The 18,009-nt window shown below is 56.7% G+C and overlaps 1 long non-coding RNA gene across 1 annotated transcript; it reads right to left on the bottom strand.

Annotated features, from left to right (window-relative positions):
* Nucleotides 1-6,695: 6,695 nt before the first annotated feature.
* Nucleotides 6,696-17,315, bottom strand: LOC147102999 (uncharacterized). The gene is made up of 3 exons (XR_015073169.1): nucleotides 17,205-17,315; nucleotides 16,377-16,435; nucleotides 6,696-6,824 (listed from the first exon to the last, which is right to left on the bottom strand). It is a non-coding gene; the product is annotated as an uncharacterized LOC147102999 (long non-coding RNA).
* Between the last annotated feature and the right edge of the window lie 694 nt (nucleotides 17,316-18,009).

Below are 18,009 nucleotides of genomic sequence, written 5' to 3' on the forward strand. Positions count from 1 at the left end.
AAGACGTCTTTACTCTTATACTCAAATCCTCTTGTAATAAAGGCCAACATACCATATGCTTTCCTAATTGCAGTTTCGGTTTCCATATTTAAGAAAAGATATACTTGCTCTCGAGGCGGTTCAGAGAAGGTTCACTCGGTTGATTCCGGAGATGAGGGGGTTGACGTATGAGGAAAGGTTGAGTAGGTCGAAAAACCTTGACAAGGTACAGACTTAGTGAACATAGCCTGGCCATCGAAAAAGGTAGACACAGGCAGACCCGGCTACCAAGAGAGGACAGGATATGCTCTCACTGCAGTCAGGGAGTGGTGGAGACAGAGACGCACTTCCTCACAGCTTGTAGAAAATATCAGGGCATCAGGGAGAATTTCTACCCAAAATTCACAAAAATATGCCCGGAATTCAGAAATTTGAATGACGACCAAAAACTCCCATACCTACTGGGGGAAGAGAGAAATTGTGTAACATTAGCGGCACACTATGTTACAGCTTGCCATAAACAGAGGGACAACCACTAAATATAAGAATAGAGTATATACAAATTATATGAAAGTATATTTATACACTCAGGGATATATCTGTTTATACACTGTATGGATAGATCTGTATTTTTGTGTACAACCATGAATGTTTTTCGATGCTTTGGCAACATAAGATGTACCTTGTCATGCCAATAAAGCGATTTGAATTGAATTGAATTGAATTAAATTGAATTTGAATTGAATTGAATTGAATCTACTCATTGGAGTTCAGAAGAATGAGAGGCGATCTTATCGAAACATATAAGATTGTGAGGGGGCTTGATCGGGTGGATGCGGTGAGGATGTTTCCACTGATGGGTGAGGCGAGACCTAGGGGGCATAATCTTAGAATAAGGGGCTGCCCTTTCAAAACTGAGATGAGGAGAAACTTCTTCACTCAGAGGGTAGTAAATCTATGGAATTTGCTACCCCAGGGAGCTGTGGAAGCTGCGACATTAAATAAATTTAAAATGGAGATAGACAGTTTCCTAGCAGATAAGGGAATTAGGGGTTATGGGGAGAGGGCAGGGAAGTGGACGTGAGTCTAGGTTCGGATCAGCCATGATCCTATTGAATGGCGGAGCAGGCCCGAGGGGCCGTATGGCCTACTCCTGCTCCTTATGTTCTTATGCTGTACCTGCATGTTAACTTTCAGTGATTTGTGTACAAGGACACCCAGGTCCCTCTGAACAACATTTCCCAATCTTTTACCACTTAAAAAATACTCTGCCTTTCTATTTTTCCTACCAGAGTGGATAACTTCGCATTTCTACACGTTATATTCCGTTTCCCATGGTCTTGCCCATTCACTTCGCCTGTCTATAGCCCCCTGAAGCCTCTTTGCATCCCCGAGTATCCAAAAATCTATCGATCTCAGCCTTGAATAGATTCCAATCCCTCCGTGGCCTCCTCGTCCCTCCCTATCTCTGTAACCTCCTCCAGCCCCCTACAACCCTCCCTATCTCTGTAACCTCCTCCAGCCCCTACACCCCTCCCTATCTCTGTAACCTCCTCCAGCCCCTACAACCCTCCCTATCTCTGTAACCTCCTCCAGCCCCTACACCCCTCCCTATCTCTGTAACCTCCTCCAGCCCCTACACCCCTCCCTATCTCTGTAACCTCCTCCAGCCCCTACACCCTCCCTATCTCTGTAACCTCCTCCAGCCCCTACACCCCTCCCTATCTCTGTAACCTCCTCCAGCCCCTACAACCCTCCCTATCTCTGTAACCTCCTCCAGCCCCTACACTCCTCCCTATCTCTGTAACCTCCTCCAGCCCCTACAACCCTCCCTATCTCTGTAACCTCCTCCAGCCCCTACACCCTCCCTATCTCTGTAACCTCCTCCAGCCCCTCCAACCCTCCCTATCTCTGTAACCTCCTCCAACACCTACACCCCTCCCTATCTCTGTAACCTCCTCCAGCCCCTACACCCTCCCTATCTCTGTAACCTCCTCCAGCCCCTACACCCCTCCCTATCTCTGTAACCTCCTCCAGCCCCTACACCCCCTCCCTATCTCTGTAACCTCCTCCAGCCCCTACACCCCTCCCTATCTCTGTAACCTCCTCCAGCCCCTACACCCCTCCCTATCTCTGTAACCTCCTCCAGCCCCCTACAACCCTCCCTATCTCTGTAACCTCCTCCAGCCCTACAACCCTCCCTATCTCTGTAACCTCCTCCAGTCCGTACACCCCTCCCTATCTCTGTAACCACCTCCAGCCCCGACACCACTCCCTATCTCTGTAACCTCCTCCAGCCCCTACAACCCTCCCTATCTCTGTAACCTCCAGCCCCTACACCCCTCCCTATCTCTGTAACCTCCTCCAGCTCCCAACAACCCTCCCTACGTCTGTAACCTCCTCTAGCCCCGACAACCCTCCCTATCTCTGTAACCTCCTCCAGCCCTACAACCCTCCCTATCTCCGTAACCTCCTCCAGCCCTACACCCCTCCCTATCTCTGTAACCTCCTCCAGTCCCTACAACCCTCCCAATCTCTGTAACCTCCTCCAGCCCCTACACCCCTCCCTATCTCTGTAACCTCCTCCAGCCCCTACACCCCTCCCTATCTCTGTAACCTCCTCCAGCCCCTACACCCCTCCCTATCTCTGTAACCTCCTCCAGCCCCTACACCCCTCCCTATCTCTGTAACCTCCTCCAGCCCCTACAACCCTCCCTATCTCTGTAACCTCCTCCAGCCCCTACACCCCTCCCTATCTCTGTAACCTCCAGCCTCTACACCCCTCCCTATCTCTGTAACCTCCTCCAGCCCTACACCCCTCCCTATCTCTGTAACCGCCTCCAGCCCCCTACAACCCTCCCTATCTCTGTAACCTCCTCCAGCCCCTACACCCCTCCCTATCTCTGTAACCTCCTCCAGCCCCTACACCCCTCCCTATCTCTGTAACCTCCTCCAGCCCCTACACCCCTCCCTATCTCTGTAACCTCCTCCAGCCCCTACACCCCTCCCTATCTCTGTAACCTCCTCCAGCCCCTACACCCCTCCCTATCTCTGTAACCTCCTCCAGCCCTACACCACTCCCTATCTCTGTAACCTCCTCCAGCCCCTACACCCCTCCCTATCTCTGTAACCTCCTCCAGCCCCTACAACCCTCCCTATCTCTGTAACCTCCTCCAGCCCTACACCCCTCCCTATCTCTGTAACCTCCTCCAGCCCCTACACCCCTCCCTATCTCTGTAACCTCCTCCAGCCCCTACACCCCTCCCTATCTCTGTAACCTCCAGCCCCTACACCCCTCCCTATCTCTGTAACCTCCTCCAGCCCCTACACCCCTCCCTATCTCTGTAACCTCCTCCAGCTCCCAACAACCCTCCCTACGTCTGTAACCTCCTCCAGCCCCGACAACCCTCCCTATCTCTGTAACCTCCTCCAGCCCCTACAACCCTCCCTATCTCTGTAACCACCTCCAGTCCCTACACCCCTCCCTATCTCTGTAACCTCCTCCAGCCCCTACACCCCTCCCTATCTCTGTAACCTCCTCCAGCCCCTACACCCCTCCCTATCTCTGTAACCTCCTCCAGCCCCTACACCACTCCCTATCTCTGTAACCTCCTCCAGCCCCTACACCCCTCCCTATCTCTGTAACCTCCTCCAGCCCCTACAACCCTCCCTATCTCTGTAACCTCCTCCAGCCCTACACCCCTCCCTATCTCTGTAACCTCCTCCAGCCCCTACACCCCTCCCTATCTCTGTAACCTCCTCCAGCCCCTACACCCCTCCCAATCTCTGTAACCTCCTCCAGCTGCCTACACCCCTCCCTATCTCTGTAACCTCCTCCAGCCCCTACACCCCTCCCTATCTCTGTAACCTCCTCCAGCCCCTACAACCCTCTCTATCTCTGTAACCTCCTCCAGCCCCTACACCCCTCCCTATCTCTGTAACCTCCTCCAGCCCCTACACCCCTCCCTATCTCTGTAACCTCCTCCAGCCCCTACACCCCTCCCAATCTCTGTAACCTCCTCCAGCTGCCTACACCCCTCCCTATCTCTGTAACCTCCTCCAGCCCCTACACCCCTCCCCTATCTCTGTAACCTCCTCCAGCCCCTACAACCCTCTCTATCTCTGTAACCTCCTCCAGCCCCTACACCCCTCCCTATCTCTGTAACCTCCTCCAGCCCCTACACCCCTCCCTATCTCTGTAACCTCCTCCAGCCCCTACACCCCTCCCTATCTCTGTAACCTCCTCCAGCCCCTACACCACCTCCCTATCTCTGTAACCTCCTCCAGCCCTACAACAATCCCTATCACTGTAAACTCCTCCAGCCCCTACACCCCTCCCTATCTCTGTAACCTTCTCCAGCCCCGACACCCCTCCCTATCTCTGTAACCTCCTCCAGCCCCTACAACCCTTCCTATCTCTGTCACCTCCTCCAGCCCTACAATCCTCCCTATCTCTGTAAACTCCTCCAGCCCCTACAACCCTCCCTATCTCTGTAACCTCCTCCAGCCCTACAATCCTCCCCATCTCTGTAACCTCCTCCAGCCCCTACACCCTCCCTATCTCTGTAACCTCCTCCAGCCCCTACACCCCTCCCTATCTCTGTAACCTCCTCCAGCCCTACAATCCTCCCTATCTCTGTAACCTCCTCCAGCCCCTACACCCCTCCCTATCTCTGTAACCTCCTCCAGCCCTACACCCCTCCCTATCTCTGTAACCGCCTCCAGCCCCCTACAACCCTCCCTATCTCTGTAACCTCCTCCAGCCCCTACACCCCTCCCTATCTCTGTAACCTCCTCCAGCCCCTACACCCCTCCCTATCTCTGTAACCTCCTCCAGCCCCTACAACCCTCCCTATCTCTGTAATCTCCTCCAGCCCCTACAACCCTCCCTATCTCTGTAACCTCCTCCAGCTCCCTACAACACTCCCTATCTCTGTAACCTCCTCCAGCCCCTACAACCCTGCCTATCTCTGTAACCTATTCCAGCCCTACAACAATCCGTATCTCTGTAACTACCTGTCCTGCTGCCTTCAGGGATCTATGTACATGGACACCAAGGTCCCTCTGATCCTCTGTCCTTCCTAGGGTCCTACCACTCATTGTGTATTCCCTTGCCTTGTTAGTCCTCCCAAAATGCATCACCTCACACTTTTCAGGGTTAAATTGTATTTCCCACTGTTCTGCCCATCTAACCAATCCATCTATATCGTCCTGTAGCCTGAGGCTTCCCTCCTCGCTATTTACCACTCTACCAATTTTCATCTACGAACTTACTGATCATACCTCTTACATTCATTCATATTGTGTACAGTGGGAGTGAATGGGAAGGGGTTGGGTCCATTGGGATTGTGTACAGTGGGAGTGAATGGGAAGGGGTTTGGGTCCATTGGGATTGTGTACAGTGGGAGTGAATGGGAAGGGGTTTGGGTCCATTGGGATTGTGTGCAGTGGGAGTGAATGGGAAGGGGTTTGGGTCCATTGGGATTGTGTCCAGTGGGAGTGAATGGGAAGGGGTTTGGGTCCATTGGGATTGTGTACAGTGGGAGTGAGTGGGAAGGGGTTTGGGTCCATTGGGATTGTGTACAGTGGGAGTGAATGGGGAGGGGTTTGGGTCCCATTGGGATTGTGTACAGTGGGAGTGAATGGGAAGGGGTTTGGGTCCATTGGGATTGTGTACAGTGGGAGTGAATGGGAAGGGGTTTGGGTCCATTGGGATTGTGTACAGTGGGAGTGAATGGGAAGGGGTTTGGGTCCATTGGGATTGTGTACAGTGGGAGTGAATGGGAAGGGGTTTGGGTCCATTGGGATTGTGTACAGTGGGAGTGAACGGGAAGGGGTTTGGGTCCATTGGGATTGTGTACAGTGGGAGTGAACGGGAAGGGGTTTGGGTCCATTGGGATTGTGTACAGTTGGAGTGAATGGGAAGGGGTTTGGGTCCCATTGGGATTGTGTACAGTGGGAGTGAATGGGAAGGGGTTTGGGTCCATTGGGATTGTGTACAGTTGGAGTGAATGGGAAGGGGTTTGGGTCCATTGGGATTGTGTACAGTTGGAGTGAATGGGAAGGGGTTTGGTTCCATTGGGATTGTGTACAGTTGGAGTGAATGGGAAGGGGTTTGGGTCCATTGGGATTGTGTACAGTTGGAGTGAATGGGAAGGGGTTTGGTTCCATTGGGATTGTGTACAGTTGGAGTGAATGGGAAGGGGTTTGGGTCCCATTGGGATTGTGTACAGTGGGAGTGAATGGGAAGGGGTTTGGGTCCATTGGGATTGTGTACAGTTGGAGTGAATGGGAAGGGGTTTGGGTCCATTGGGATTGTGTACAGTTGGAGTGAATGGGAAGGGGTTTGGGTCCATTGGGATTGTGTACAGTTGGAGTGAATGGGAAGGGGTTTGGGTCCCATTGGGATTGTGTACAGTGGGAGTGAATGGGAAGGGGTTTGGGTCCCATTGGGATTGTGTACAGTGGGAGTGAATGGGAAGGGGATTGGGTCCATTGGGATTGTGTACAGTGGGAATGAATGGGAAGGGGTTTGGTTCAGGGGGCGATGGTCGGGTCCAAGTGGAGATTGTATGGGAGTCGGTGGTGTTAGCGGGAGATGGAGTGGGGGGTGCAAAGACAGTTCAGGGATGGAGCGAGGCCGACGGACATGTGGAGGGTGTGGTCGTGGGAGGCCACACCACACCTCTCGATCGTACTGCCCAACCCCGTAATTCCACAACTGTCAGAGACTGAGAGAGGCGCACTCACCTGCCCAGTCTTCGAGCTGTCCATGGAACAGTCCGGAATGATTTTGGAGAGCTGCACAATCCAGTTGTTAATCTTGTCCCGTCTCCGTCTCTCCACTGCAGACGGGCGGGAGGCGGAAAGGTTGAGGGCGGAGAGAGAGCGAGAGTGAATAAAGAGAGTCAGAACCAATTCATCTCAAATAATTACAAACTTGTGGGGTGAGGAGTCCCCACAGTTTGGGGGGTGAGGAGTCCCCACAGTTTGGGAGGTGAGGAGTCCCCACAGTTTGGGGGGTGAGGAGTCCCCACAGTTTGGGGGGTGAGGAGTCCCCACAGTTTGGGAGGTGAGGAGCCCCACAGTTTGAGGGTGAGGAGTCCCCACAGTTTGGGAGGTGAGGAGTCCCACAGTTTGGGGGGTGAGGAGTCCCCACAGTTTGGGGGGTGAGGAGTCCCACAGTTTGAGGGTGAGGAGTCCCCACAGTTTGGGAGGTGAGGAGTCCCACAGTTTGAGGGTGAGGAGTCCCCACAGTTTGGGGGGTGAGGAGTCCCCACAGTTTGGGGGGTGAGGAGTCCCACAGTTTGGGGGGTGAGGAGTCCCCACAGTTTGGGGGGTGAGGAGTCCCCACAGTTTGGGTGGTGAGGAGTCCCCACAGTTTGGGCGGTGAGGAGTCCCCACAGTTTGGGGGGTGAGGAGTCCCACAGTTTGGGAGGTGACGAGTCCCCACAGTTTGGGACGTGAGGAGTCCCCACAGTCTGGGGGGTGAGGAGTCCCCACAGTTTGGGAGGTGAGGAGTCTCCACAGTTTGGGAGGTGAGGAGTCCCCACAGTTTGGGAGGTGAGGAGTCCCCACAGTTTGGGAGGTGAGGAGTCCCCACAGTCTGGGGGGTGAGGAGTCCCCACAGTTTGGGAGGTGAGGAGATCACAGTTTAGGGAGGTGAGGAGTCCCCACAGTTTGGGGTGTGAGGAGTCCCCACAGTTTGGGGGGTGAGGGGTCCCCACAGTTTGGGAGGTGAGGAGTCCCCACAGTTTGGGAGGTGAGGAGTCCCCACAGTTTGGGAGGTGAGGAGTCCCTACAGTTTGGGAGGTGAGGAGCCCCACAGTTTGGGAGGTGAGGAGTCCCTACAGTTTGGGGGGTGAGGAGTCCCCACAGTTTGGGAGGTGAGGAGTCCCCACAGTTTGGGAGGTGAGGAGTCTCACAGTTTGGGAGGTGAGGAGTCCCTACAGTTTGGGGGGTGAGGAGTCCCCACAGTTTGGGAGGTGAGGAGTCCCTACAGTTTGGGAGGTGAGGAGTCTCACAGTTTGGGAGGTGAGGAGTCCCTACAGTTTGGGAGGTGAGGAGTCCCCACAGTTTGGGAGGTGATGAGTCCCCACAGTTTGGGAGGTGAGGAGTCCCCACAGTTTGGGGAGGTGAGGAGTCCCCACAGTTTAGGGGGTGAGGAGTCCCCACAGTTTGGGAGGTGAGGAGCCCCACAGTTTGGGAGGTGAGGAGCCCCACAGTTTGGGAGGTGAGGAGTCCCCACAGTTTGGGAGGTGAGGAGTCCCACAGTTTAGGGGGTGAGGAGTCCCCACAGTTTGGGAGGTGAGGAGCCCCACAGTTTGGGAGGTGAGGAGTCCCACAGTTTGGGGGGTGAGGAGTCCCCACAGTTTGGGAGGTGAGGAGTCCCCACAGTTTGGGAGGTGAGGAGTCCCCACAGTTTGGGGGGTGAGGAGTCCCCACAGTTTGGAGGTGAGGAGTCCCACAGTTTGGGAGGTGAGGAGCCCCACAGTTTGGGAGGTGAGGAGTCCCCACAGTTTGGGAGGTGAGGAGTCCCCACAGTTTGGGAGGTGAGGAGTCCCACAGTTTGAGAGTGAGGAGTCCCCACAGTTTGGGGGGTGAGGAGTCCCCACAGTTTGGGGGGTGAGGAGTCCCCACAGTTTGGGGGGTGAGCAGTCCCACAGTTTGGGGGGTGAGGAGTCCCCACAGTTCGGGAGGTGAGGAGTCCCCACAGTTTGGGAGGTGAGGAGTCCCCACAGTTTGGGGGGTGAGGAGTCCCCACAGTTTGGGGGGTGAGGAGTCCCACAGTTTGGGAGGTGAGGAGTCCCACAGTTTGGGGGATGAGGAGCCCCACAGTTTGGGAGGTGAGGAGTCCCACAGTTTGGGGGATGAGGAGTCCCCACAGTTTGGGAGGTGAGGAGTCCCACAGTTTGGGAGGTGAGGAGTCCCCACAGTTTGGGAGGTGAGGAGTCCCACAGTTTGGGAGGTGAGGAGTCCCACAGTTTGGGAGGTGAGGAGTCCCCACAGTTTGGGGGGTGAGGAGTCCCCACAGTTTGGGAGGTGAGGAGTCCCCACAGTTTGGGGGGTGAGGAGTCCCCACAGTTTGGGGAGGTGAGGAGTCCCCACAGTTTGGGAGGTGAGGAGTCCCACAGTTTGGGGGGTGAGGAGTCCCCACAGTTTGGGGGGTGAGGAGTCCCACAGTTTGAGGGTGAGGAGTCCCCACAGTTTGGGAGGTGAGGAGTCCCACAGTTTGAGGGTGAGGAGTCCCCACAGTTTGGGGGGTGAGGAGTCCCCACAGTTTGGGGGGTGAGGAGTCCCACAGTTTGGGGGGTGAGGAGTCCCCACAGTTTGGGGGGTGAGGAGTCCCCACAGTTTGGGGGGTGAGGAGTCCCCACAGTTTGGGTGGTGAGGAGTCCCCACAGTTTGGGCGGTGAGGAGTCCCCACAGTTTGGGGGGTGAGGAGTCCCACAGTTTGGGAGGTGACGAGTCCCCACAGTTTGGGACGTGAGGAGTCCCCACAGTCTGGGGGGTGAGGAGTCCCCACAGTTTGGGAGGTGAGGAGTCTCCACAGTTTGGGAGGTGAGGAGTCCCCACAGTTTGGGAGGTGAGGAGTCCCCACAGTTTGGGAGGTGAGGAGTCCCCACAGTCTGGGGGGTGAGGAGTCCCCACAGTTTGGGGGGTGAGGAGTCCCACAGTTTGGGAGGTGAGGAGTCCCCACAGTTTGGGAGGTGAGGAGTCCCCACAGTTTGGGAGGTGAGGAGTCCCCACAGTCTGGGGGGTGAGGAGTCCCCACAGTTTGGGAGGTGAGGAGATCACAGTTTAGGGAGGTGAGGAGTCCCCACAGTTTGGGGTGTGAGGAGTCCCCACAGTTTGGGGGGTGAGGGGTCCCCACAGTTTGGGAGGTGAGGAGTCCCCACAGTTTGGGAGGTGAGGAGTCCCCACAGTTTGGGAGGTGAGGAGTCCCTACAGTTTGGGAGGTGAGGAGCCCCACAGTTTGGGAGGTGAGGAGTCCCCACAGTTTGGGAGGTGAGGAGTCTCACAGTTTGGGAGGTGAGGAGTCCCTACAGTTTGGGGGGTGAGGAGTCCCCACAGTTTGGGAGGTGAGGAGTCCCTACAGTTTGGGAGGTGAGGAGTCTCACAGTTTGGGAGGTGAGGAGTCCCTACAGTTTGGGAGGTGAGGAGTCCCCACAGTTTGGGAGGTGATGAGTCCCCACAGTTTGGGAGGTGAGGAGTCCCCACAGTTTGGGGAGGTGAGGAGTCCCCACAGTTTAGGGGGTGAGGAGTCCCCACAGTTTGGGAGGTGAGGAGCCCCACAGTTTGGGAGGTGAGGAGCCCCACAGTTTGGGGGGTGAGGAGTCCCCACAGTTTGGGGGGTGAGGAGTCCCCACAGTTTGGGAGGTGAGGAGTCCCACAGTTTGGGAGGTGAGGAGTCCCACAGTTTGGGGGGTGAGGAGTCCCCACAGTTTGGGAGGTGAGGAGTCCCACAGTTTAGGGGGTGAGGAGTCCCCACAGTTTGGGAGGTGAGGAGCCCCACAGTTTGGGAGGTGAGGAGTCCCACAGTTTGGGGGGTGAGGAGTCCCCACAGTTTGGGAGGTGAGGAGTCCCACAGTTTAGGGGGTGAGGAGTCCCCACAGTTTGGGAGGTGAGGAGCCCCACAGTTTGGGAGGTGAGGAGTCCCCACAGTTTGGAGGTGAGGAGTCCCACAGTTTGGGAGGTGAGGAGCCCCACAGTTTGGGAGGTGAGGAGTCCCCACAGTTTGGGAGGTGAGGAGTCCCCACAGTTTGGGAGGTGAGGAGTCCCACAGTTTGAGAGTGAGGAGTCCCCACAGTTTGGGGGGTGAGGAGTCCCCACAGTTTGGGGGGTGAGGAGTCCCCACAGTTTGGGGGGTGAGCAGTCCCACAGTTTGGGGGTGAGGAGTCCCCACAGTTCGGGAGGTGAGGAGTCCCCACAGTTTGGGAGGTGAGGAGTCCCCACAGTTTGGGGGGTGAGGAGTCCCCACAGTTTGGGGGGTGAGGAGTCCCACAGTTTGGGAGGTGAGGAGTCCCACAGTTTGGGGGATGAGGAGTCCCACAGTTTGGGAGGTGAGGAGTCCCACAGTTTGGGAGGTGAGGAGTCCCCACAGTTTGGGGGATGAGGAGTCCCCACAGTTTGGGAGGTGAGGAGTCCCACAGTTTGGGAGGTGAGGAGTCCCCACAGTTTGGGAGGTGAGGAGTCCCACAGTTTGGGAGGTGAGGAGTCCCACAGTTTGGGAGGTGAGGAGTCCCCACAGTTTGGGGGGTGAGGAGTCCCCACAGTTTGGGAGGTGAGGAGTCCCCACAGTTTGGGGGGTGAGGAGTCCCCACAGTTTGGGAGGTGAGGAGTCCCCACAGTTTGGGAGGTGAGGAGTCCCCACAGTTTGGGAGGTGAGGAGTCCCCACAGTTTGGGAGGTGAGGAGTCCCACAGTTTGAGGGTGAGGAGTCCCCACAGTTTGGGGGGTGAGGAATCCCACAGTTTGGGTGGTGAGGAGTCCCCACAGTCTGGGGGGTGAGGAGTCCCCACAGTTTGGGAGGTGAGGAGATCACAGTTTGGGAGGTGAGGGGTCCCCACAGTTTGGGAGGTGAGGAGTCCCCACAGTTTGGGAGGTGAGGAGTCCCCACAGTTTGGGAGGTGAGGAGTCCCTACAGTTTGGGAGGTGAGGAGCCCCACAGTTTGGGAGGTGAGGAGTCCCCACAGTTTGGGAGGTGAGGAGTCCCCACAGTTTGGGAGGTGAGGAGTCCCCACAGTTTGGGAGGTGAGGAGTCCCCACAGTTTGGGAGGTGAGGAGTCCCCACAGTTTGGGAGGTGAGGAGTCCCCACAGTTTGGGAGGTGAGGAGTCCCCACAGTTTGGGAGGTGAGGAGTCCCCACAGTTTGGGAGGTGAGGAGTCCCCACAGTTTGGGAGGTGAGGAGTCCCCACAGTTTGGGGGGTGAGGAGTCCCACAGTTTGAGGGTGAGGAGTCCCCACAGTTTGGGGGGTGAGGTGTCCCCACAGTTTGGGAGGTGAGGAGTCCCACAGTTTGGGGGGTGAGGAGTCCCCACAGTTTGGGAGGTGAGGAGTCCCCACAGTTTGGGAAGTGAGGAGTCTCACAGTTTGGGGGATGAGGACTCCCCACAGTTTGGGTGGTGAGGAGTCCCCACAGTTTGGGCGGTGAGGAGTCCCCACAGTTTGGGGGGTGAGGAGTCCCACAGTTTGGGAGGTGACGAGTCCCCACAGTTTGGGACGTGAGGAGTCCCCACAGTCTGGGGGGTGAGGAGTCCCCACAGTTTGGGAGGTGAGGAGTCTCCACAGTTTGGGAGGTGAGGAGTCCCCACAGTTTGGGAGGTGAGGAGTCCCCACAGTTTGGGAGGTGAGGAGTCCCCACAGTCTGGGGGGTGAGGAGTCCCCACAGTTTGGGAGGTGAGGAGATCACAGTTTAGGGAGGTGAGGAGTCCCCACAGTTTGGGGTGTGAGGAGTCCCCACAGTTTGGGGGGTGAGGGGTCCCCACAGTTTGGGAGGTGAGGAGTCCCCACAGTTTGGGAGGTGAGGAGTCCCCACAGTTTGGGAGGTGAGGAGTCCCTACAGTTTGGGAGGTGAGGAGCCCCACAGTTTGGGAGGTGAGGAGTCCCCACAGTTTGGGAGGTGAGGAGTCTCACAGTTTGGGAGGTGAGGAGTCCCTACAGTTTGGGGGGTGAGGAGTCCCCACAGTTTGGGAGGTGAGGAGTCCCTACAGTTTGGGAGGTGAGGAGTCTCACAGTTTGGGAGGTGAGGAGTCCCTACAGTTTGGGAGGTGAGGAGTCCCCACAGTTTGGGAGGTGATGAGTCCCCACAGTTTGGGAGGTGAGGAGTCCCCACAGTTTGGGGAGGTGAGGAGTCCCCACAGTTTAGGGGGTGAGGAGTCCCCACAGTTTGGGAGGTGAGGAGCCCCACAGTTTGGGAGGTGAGGAGCCCCACAGTTTGGGGGGTGAGGAGTCCCCACAGTTTGGGGGGTGAGGAGTCCCCACAGTTTGGGAGGTGAGGAGTCCCACAGTTTGGGAGGTGAGGAGTCCCACAGTTTGGGGGGTGAGGAGTCCCCACAGTTTGGGAGGTGAGGAGTCCCACAGTTTAGGGGGTGAGGAGTCCCCACAGTTTGGGAGGTGAGGAGCCCCACAGTTTGGGAGGTGAGGAGTCCCACAGTTTGGGGGGTGAGGAGTCCCCACAGTTTGGGAGGTGAGGAGTCCCACAGTTTAGGGGGTGAGGAGTCCCCACAGTTTGGGAGGTGAGGAGCCCCACAGTTTGGGAGGTGAGGAGTCCCCACAGTTTGGAGGTGAGGAGTCCCACAGTTTGGGAGGTGAGGAGCCCCACAGTTTGGGAGGTGAGGAGTCCCCACAGTTTGGGAGGTGAGGAGTCCCCACAGTTTGGGAGGTGAGGAGTCCCACAGTTTGAGAGTGAGGAGTCCCCACAGTTTGGGGGGTGAGGAGTCCCCACAGTTTGGGGGGTGAGGAGTCCCCACAGTTTGGGGGGTGAGCAGTCCCACAGTTTGGGGGGTGAGGAGTCCCCACAGTTCGGGAGGTGAGGAGTCCCCACAGTTTGGGAGGTGAGGAGTCCCCACAGTTTGGGGGGTGAGGTGTCCCCACAGTTTGGGGGGTGAGGAGTCCCACAGTTTGGGAGGTGAGGAGTCCCACAGTTTGGGGGATGAGGAGTCCCACAGTTTGGGAGGTGAGGAGTCCCACAGTTTGGGAGGTGAGGAGTCCCCACAGTTTGGGGGATGAGGAGTCCCCACAGTTTGGGAGGTGAGGAGTCCCACAGTTTGGGAGGTGAGGAGTCCCCACAGTTTGGGAGGTGAGGAGTCCCACAGTTTGGGAGGTGAGGAGTCCCACAGTTTGGGAGGTGAGGAGTCCCCACAGTTTGGGGGGTGAGGAGTCCCCACAGTTTGGGAGGTGAGGAGTCCCCACAGTTTGGGGGGTGAGGAGTCCCCACAGTTTAGGAGGTGAGGAGTCCCCACAGTTTGGGAGGTGAGGAGTCCCCACAGTTTGGGAGGTGAGGAGTCCCCACAGTTTGGGAGGTGAGGAGTCCCACAGTTTGAGGGTGAGGAATCCCACAGTTTGGGAGGTGAGGAGTCCCCACAGTTTGGGAGGTGAGGAGTCCCCACAGTTTGGGAGGTGAGGAGTCCCACAGTTTGAGGGTGAGGAGTCCCACAGTTTGGGAGGTGAGGAGTCCCCACAGTCTGGGGGGTGAGGAGTCCCCACAGTTTGGGAGGTGAGGAGATCACAGTTTGGGAGGTGAGGGGTCCCCACAGTTTGGGAGGTGAGGAGTCCCACAGTTTGGGGGGTGAGGAGTCCCCACAGTTTGGGTGGTGAGGAGTCCCCACAGTTTGGGGGGTGAGGAGTCCCACAGTTTGGGAGGTGAGGAGTCCCCACAGTTTGCGGGGTGAGGAGTCCCACACAGTTTGGGGAGGTGAGGAGTCCCCACAGTTTGGGAGGTGAGGAGTCCCACAGTTTGGGAGGTGAGGAGTCCCCACAGTTTGGGGGGTGAGGAGTCCCCACAGTTTGGGAGGTGAGGAGTCCCCACAGTTTGGGAGGTGAGGAGTCCCCACAGTTTGGGAGGTGAGGAGTCCCCACAGTTTCGCGGGTGAGGAGTCCCCACAGTTTGGGGGGTGAGGAGTCCCCACAGTTTGGGAGGTGAGGAGTCCCACAGTTTGGGAGGTGAGGAGTCCCACAGTTTGGGGGGTGAGGAGTCCCACAGTTTGGGAGGTGAGGAGTCCCACAGTTTGGGAGGTGAGGAGTCCCCACAGTTTGGGGGGTGAGGAGTCCCCACAGTTTGGGAGGTGAGGAGTCCCCACAGTTTGGGAGGTGAGGAGTCCCCACAGTTTGGGAGGTGAGGAGTCCCCACAGTTTGGGAGGTGAGGAGTCCCCACAGTTTGGGGGATGAGGAGTCCCCACAGTTTGGGGGGTGAGGAGTCCCCACAGTTTGGGGGGTGAGGAGTTCCCACAGTTTGGGAGGTGAGGAGTCCCCACAGTTTGGGGGGTGAGGAGTCCCCACAGTTTGGGGGGTGAGGAGTCCCCACAGTTTGGGGGGTGAGGAGTCCCCACAGTTTGGGAGGTGAGGAGTCCCCACAGTTTGGGGGGTGAGGAGTCCCCACAGTTTGGGAGGTGAGGAGTCCCCACAGTTTGGGGGGTGAGGAGTCCCCACAGTTTGGGAGGTGAGGAGTCCCCACAGTTTGGGGGGTGAGGAGTCCCCACAGTTTGGGAGGTGAGGAGTCCCCACAGTTTGGGGGGTGAGGAGTCCCACAGTTTGGGGGGTGAGGAGTCCCACAGTTTGGGGGGTGAGGAGTCCCCACAGTTTGGGGGGTGAGGAGTCCCCACAGTTTGGGAGGTGAGGAGTCCCCACAGTTTGGGGGGTGAGGAGTCCCCACAGTTTGGGGGGTGAGGAGTCCCCACAGTTTGGGAGGTGAGGAGTCCCCACAGTTTGGGAGGTGAGGAGTCCCCACAGTTTGGGAGGTGAGGAGTCCCCACAGTTTGGGGGGTGAGGAGTCCCCACAGTTTGGGAGGTGAGGAGTCCCCACAGTTTGGGGGGTGAGGAGTCCCCACAGTTTGGGGGGTGAGGAGTCCCCACAGTTTGGGGGGTGAGGAGTCACCACAGTTTGGGAGGTGAGGAGTCCCCACAGTTTGGGGGGTGAGGAGTCCCCACAGTTTGGGAGGTGAGGAGTCCCACAGTTTGGGGGGTGAGGAGTCCCCACAGTTTGGGGGGTGAGGAGTCCCCACAGTTTGGGGGGTGAGGAGTCCCACAGTTTGGGGGGTGAGGAGTCCCACAGTTTGGGGGGTGAGGAGTCCCCACAGTTTGGGGGGTGAGGAGTCCCCACAGTTTGGGAGGTGAGGAGTCCCCACAGTTTGGGGGGTGAGGAGTCCCACACAGTTTGGGGGGTGAGGAGTCCCACACAGTTTGGGGAGGTGAGGAGTCCCCACAGTTTGGGGAGATGAGGAGTCCCCACAGTTTGGGGGGTGAGGAGTTCCCACAGTTTGGGAGGTGAGGAGTCCCCACAGTTTGGGGGGTGAGGAGTCCCCACAGTTTGGGGGGGGTGAGGAGTCCCCACAGTTTGGGGGGGTGAGGAGTCCCCACAGTTTGGGGGGGTGAGGAGTCCCCACAGTTTGGGGGGTGAGGAGTCCCACAGTTTGGGGGGTGAGGAGTCCCCACAGTTTGGGAGGTGAGGAGTCCCACAGTTTGGGGGGTGAGGAGTCCCCACAGTTTGGGGAGGTGAGGAGTCCCCACAGTTTGGGGGGGTGAGGAGTCCCCACAGTTTGGGAGGTGACGAGTCCCCACAGTTTGGGGGGTGAGGAGTCCCCACAGTTTGGGAGGTGAGGAGTCCCCACAGTTTGGGGGGTGAGGAGTCCCAATGAGGGGGACAGTCTCTGAGAGCGGGTCTGACGATGTTGACGTACCTTCATTATGTTGCGCTCGTCTCTTATCATCCCTGGCAACTCGCGGAGTCTCCAACTTCCTGAGAGAGAGAGAGAGAGACAGAGAGAGACAGAGAGAGAGAGAGAGAGAGAGAGAGACAGAGACAGAGAGAGAGACAGAAGGAGAGAGAGGGAGAGAAAGAGAGAGTCAGAGAGAGAGAGAGAGACAGAGAGAGTCAAAGAGAGAGAGACAGAGAGAGACAGGGAGAAAGACAGAGAGAGAGAAAGAGGGAGAAAAAGAGAGACAGGGAGAGACAGAAAGAGACAGAGCGACAGAGGGAGAGAGAGACAGAGGGAGAGAGAGAGAGAGACAGAGACAGGGAGTGACAGAAAGAGAGAGAGAGAGAGAGAGAGAGAGAGACAGGGAGAGACAGAAAGAGAGAGACAGAGAGAGAGAGAGAGAGAGAGAGACAGAGAGAGAGAGAGAGAGAGAGAGAGAGAGAGAGAGAAAAAGAGATATGGAGAGAAAGAGAGAGCGAGAAAGAGAGACAGAGGGAGGGAGAGAGAAAAAACACATTGGTTTGCGATGACCATGTTTATGAGCTGCTGCCCGTGTTCCTGGACAGTGTACCTCTCTGGTACAATCCCTGCAGGTTGCTGCTGTGCAGGCTGTGCCTCTCGCTGGGGTCCAGGGTCAACGGGCACAGGCTCCTCATCCAACTCTCACCCGAGGGCCCCGTCGCTCAACCGGGAGTCAGCACAGGCCGCAAACGGAGCCTGGCCCTTTCCTGGGTGCGCGTGTGTGTGTGTGTTTGTGTGTTTGTGTGTGTGTGTGTCTCACCGGGGGTGGGGTTTCGAGCTGCTACTTACGGAGAGTAGGGGTGAGCCCTTGGGGCGATCGATCTTTGAGTCCCGCTGCCCTGCAACACATCCTGGGAGGACATCATAACGTAAAACTGACCTGGATCGGAGGGTGGGGAGAGAGAAAGAGAGGAGGTCTTAGCAAACTATGGGGGCAAAACGGGGAAAGGGGGGGTGAACTGCGAGGAGAGGCAGACAGGGAGAGAGAGACAGACAGACAGAGAGAGAGAGAGAGAGAGAGAGAGACAGAGAGAGAGAGAGAGAGAGAGAGAGACAGAGAGAGACAGAGACAGAGAGAGAGACAGAGAGAGAGACAGACCTGAGTGTCGGTTACTTCCCTGATATCTGGAACAAAGGACTCATAACGCCCATATACAAAAGTGGAGACAAAGTTGACCCAAATAACTATCGAGGCATCTGTGTGAACAGTAACCTGGGGAAGGTATTCTGTAGTATCATAAACCAAAGACTTATAAACTTCCTTGAGGAGCACAATGTCTTGAATAAAAGCCAAATTGGATTCCTACCAAATTATAGAACATCGGACCATATTTTCAACCCTACACACCCTAATTGACAAACATGTTCACCAAAAAAGCAAAATTTTTGCCTGCTTTATAGATTTCCAGAAGGCTTTCAATTCTATTTGGCACAACGGTCTATTCTTGAAACTTATTGAAAGTGGTGTAGGGGGAAAAACATATGATGTAATTAAATCAATGTATACAAACAATAAATGTGCAGTTAAAATTGGAGACAAACAAACAAAATATTTCTCACAGGGGTGTGGCGTGGCGCAGGGCTCGCCTATCGC

The sequence above is a fragment of the Somniosus microcephalus genome, chromosome 21, assembly GCF_052327205.1.
Source record: "Somniosus microcephalus isolate GS21.2 chromosome 21, FLI_Smic_1.0, whole genome shotgun sequence".
NCBI classification, from domain to species: Eukaryota; Metazoa; Chordata; class Chondrichthyes; order Squaliformes; family Somniosidae; genus Somniosus; species Somniosus microcephalus.